Here is a 4,389-nt window from a genome sequence, read left to right on the forward strand (position 1 = left end):
GGGGGGGAATGGCCTGTGCCCCCAAGCTGAAAAGGGACCACCATGGTGGAGAGTGGTTCGTTCAGCCTCTGTGCTCTGCTGGCTCTATGGGGGCAGAGCAGCAGATGCTGGGGCTGCCCTCAACCTCCCCATGTTTGAAAGCTCTGGTGGGGTGAACAAGGCGGGAAGATGGAGGAGGGCCCCCTCACAGCTCTCCATGGCATCACTGATAGCCTGATGGCCTCTCCATCTCCTGTCTGTCTTCCTTCTTTTTCTTCACTTCTGGAGGTTGCACTCCACATGACCAGGATATGACCATTCTCCTCAAGAGGCGAAGCCAGTCTGGGGAAGAGAAAAGTTTCCCAGCAGGGAAAGTCTTCACTTTGACTGACTCAGCCTCCAGAGGGGAGGGGCATCCCAGAAGTAACAAATGTCACCCCTTCCTCATCCAGAGAAAGACAAAAACATGGTGTATAGAAATGAACAACTTATATGTAAGCGTTAGGTTGGCTACCTTATGCAAAACGAAGTGAAAGCTGATTATTCTTTATAATACAGTATAGTAGAAAGATAACAGTGTTATTTGTAGATTTTTCCCACTGATTATCCTTATGCAATCTTGTTGATGGAAATTTTAAGAGTGCCTTACCTCTGGAAGAAATTCTAACTCATTAACTAGTGACTGTTCACAAGCTTGATCTGAGATTTGGATTGATTGTGTCATTTACCCTGTTTCAGTTCTAGGATATGGTGAAATTTGTATATATGTCAATGAGCTGTTGTTTTTCTATCTCTGAAAGAAATGGCAGCAGTATGTGAGAAGCTTTGTATGGTTTATTAGCAGCAGGATACAGTCATTTAGGGCTGATCTAGAAGTGGTTAAGGAGCATTGTCTGTTACTAGGCAGCTACAGCTTGTTTAAAGATCCAAATGATTAAAGATTTAATCAACTGCACCAACCAGAAACAAGAGAAGTGAAGAGATACAAGTGAAAAATTGGCCAGGGCTACAATAGCATTCTGCAGTTTGGTAATCGTAGTTTTGCATCAAGAATCCCAGTTCCGTAATCTGACTAAAAATAAAGTTTACATAATATATCTTATTTTGCATAGCTCACTGGTTCTCAAACTGTCTGGGAGTTTGAGAACCAGAGTAAATCTTTGAGGGGTAGGAAATTGCTATTGCAACCTAGAAATCTCTCTCTCTCTCTCTCTCTCTCTCTCTCTTTTTTAACATTCTACAAGGCATAGGATGGCATAGAATGGCAGAGAGATCCATGGGGCTCCCTGCATCCCCCCAGACCCTAGCAGCAGGTAAGTTAAATTAAAAATAGTCCCCCTTCCCCCGCAGCAGTGCCATCCTGGGGATTGCGTCCCTGTTTTCTTCTGCCCCTTAAAGGGAAAGGGACCAGCTGGTTCTCCAGCTGGTTCTCTAGCATACCATGGCTTATTCCACTATTGGAAGCAAAGAGCATAGTGTGAAGAATAATTCTGAACAAACGCCCTGCTCTCTGATTTTTGGAAATGTGATGTAGCTGTTCACCAGGCATTACCAATATAATTTTGACCGATAATTAATCGCAATCAGTTGATTGTCACTTGCTTGCTACACACTTGCTTGCAAACTTGAGCCCTGCACATGCCCGATCTCGTCTGATCTCAGAAGCTAAGCAGGGTCAGGCCTGGTTAGTACTTGGATGGGAGACCGCTTGGGAATACCGGGTGCTGTAGGCTTATACCATAGTCTTTCGAGACTGAAGGTTGCCAACCAACCAATGAGGTTCTCAGGAAACTGAATAATTTTGCCCCCACTGCCATACGCTGTCTTGTCAAGTGAAACACCACTACAATATGAGGGATGTGAAAATCCCCCCATGACTACACGCGAGTCCCAAGTCTCTGTCCTTGCAACTTGAATCCTAATGGATGGCTGTCGGGACTTGTCTGGAGCATTTTCAGGACTCAATGTAACTTAAGACACATGTCTTTTCCATGCATGTGTCAGGTGCGTGCACAGAAAAAACTGAGCTGCCGATGAGGTGTGTGTGTTGGAGTTCTCATTAAAACACTCCCTGCATGTCCCCACCCATTCTATAACAAAGAAAACAAAAACAAAAGCTCTGCTTTTTCCTCACAATGAAGGCAGCAGTTCAGACTGCACTGATCAGTTCCTGATAAACCACAGACATGGAACACACACACACACACACACACCCCATTCACATAATAACTTGAAGTCTGTTTGTGTCCACTGCTGGGCTGAGACTGAGCCCTGTAGTTCAAAACACATGCATTCCAGTTTAGTGGACAAATCAGAAGTCACTTTTAAAGAAGCCTCTGAAAGGGGCGTGCACTCATCCACAGATAACTGAATCCACGATTATGGGATCTGCAGCTATGGGGGCCCCTCTATGCTGCCTTAAGCTTGTGAGCCAGAATTCATAAGAACATAAGAACAGCCCCACTGGATCAGGCCATAGGCCCATCTAGTCCAGCTTCCTGTATCTCACAGCGGCCCACCAAATGCCCCAGGGAGCACACCGGATAACAAGAGACCTCATCCTGGTGCCCTCCCTTGCATCTGGCATTCTGACATACCCCATTTCTAAAATCAGGAGGTTGCACATACACATCATGGTTTGTAACCCGTAATGGATTTTTCCTCCAGAAACTTGTCCAATTCCCTTTTAAAGGCGACCAGGCCAGATGCCATCACCACATCCTGTGGCAAGGAGTTCCACAGACCAACCACACGCTGAGTAAAGAAATATTTTCTTTTGTCTGTTCTAACTCTCCCAACACTCAATTTTAGTGGATGTCCCCTGGTTCTGGTATTATGTGAGAGTATAAAGAGCATCTCCCTATCCACTCTGTCCATCCCCTGCATAATTTTGTATGTCTCAATCATGTCCCCCCTCAGGCGCCTCTTTTCTAGGCTGAAGAGGCCCAAACGTCGTAGCATTTCCTCATAAGGAAGGTGCCCCAGCCCAGTAATCATCTTAGTCGCTCTCTTTTGCACCTTTTCCATTTCCACTATGTCCTTTTTGAGATGCGGCGACCAGAACTGGACGCAATACTCCAGGTGTGGCCTTACCATCGATTTGTACAACGGCATTATAATATCAGCCGTTTTGTTCTCAATACCTTTTCTAATGATCCCAAGCATAGAATTGGCCGTCTTTACTGCTGCTGCACATTGGGTCGACACTTTCATCGACTTGTCCACCACCACCCCAAGATCTCTCTGGCATCAGTGTATTTTGCTCCCAGCTAGAAGCTACTGAAGACGAATGGGTTTAACAAGCTCTTTAGTGCAAATGAATGTGCTAGGGGAATGAAAATGGAAATGTGGCAGTTCCTACTAACATTTGTTTATCTCACTGGTTATATCTCAAAAAGGCAGCACTAATGAGTTTTTTGTAATGAGCAAATGTATTTAATTTTAACCTTGGTTTAATCAAACTAACAGTTTTATATATCTACTCAGACTTTTTTTTTGGTGGAACTAATTGCTTAGGGAGGTAAAGGGCTCTCCCTCATTGGAGGTCTTCAAGCAGAGGCACCTACTGGAGATGCTCTAGGAGGACTTTCTGCCATGCATAGGGGTTGGCTAGACGACTTTGTGTGTTTCTTCCAACTTTATGATTCTATGATAGGCCACACTTACCTGAGAATAACTCCCATTAAACTCAGTTTTCTCTTGAGTAGACTTGCTCAGTATTGCTCTGCAACAGTGCAATTCAATGCATGCAACCCAGAAGAAAATCTCACTAGATAAAATAAGATAATCTCACTTACTCCCAGATAAGTGTGCATAGAATTGAAGTCTAAATTTCCCTAATATAATTGACAACTCTAATTATAGTTGGATCCATACTCACCCTGAGGATTCCATTTTGTTATGTTTTATAATGTATTGAAATTTGCTGAGCTCTTAAGATGTCATGGTCCATGATAACAAAAAGGGAAAGTTTATACGTATTTATTTTTGCCTGTGTGTTTGACTGATTGGTTAGTGTAAGAATGGATGGATGCTGCTAGCTTTATTTTCTGTTACTGCTACTGTTCTGACAGATTCTGCAGCAGGGACATCCATTGTGTCAGGCTCCGACAAGGACTGCATTTCTCCTTTTTCCATGGATTGGCCCCTGGTAGACCTCTACGAACACCTTTTGCCCCTCCCCCTGGGGCTCTGTAGAATGAACCCAGGACACATCTGAGACTGAGCAGGTAAGTAAGCAGAAAGAAACTACCATCCACAGGATCAAAATTATTTTGTATAATTTATTCCTCTAACATTCTGTTTCCTGTTCCCCAATAGGTTTCTCCTTCTGTGTACCAGGCTTACATAGCCCAGCGCTCCCTCCCCTTTGTTCAGTGTTCTGCAGCCCAGCTGTGGCTGACCTTCACC

The 4,389-nt window shown here is 44.2% G+C and overlaps 1 pseudogene; it reads left to right on the top strand.

The window, feature by feature from the left end:
• Positions 1–1,590: 1,590 nt before the first annotated feature.
• Positions 1,591–1,712, top strand: LOC136642609 (5S ribosomal RNA; annotated as a pseudogene).
• The last annotated feature ends 2,677 nt before the right edge of the window (positions 1,713–4,389 follow it).

The sequence above is a fragment of the Tiliqua scincoides genome, chromosome 2 (genome assembly GCF_035046505.1).
Source record: "Tiliqua scincoides isolate rTilSci1 chromosome 2, rTilSci1.hap2, whole genome shotgun sequence".
NCBI lineage: Eukaryota > Metazoa > Chordata > Lepidosauria > Squamata > Scincidae > Tiliqua > Tiliqua scincoides.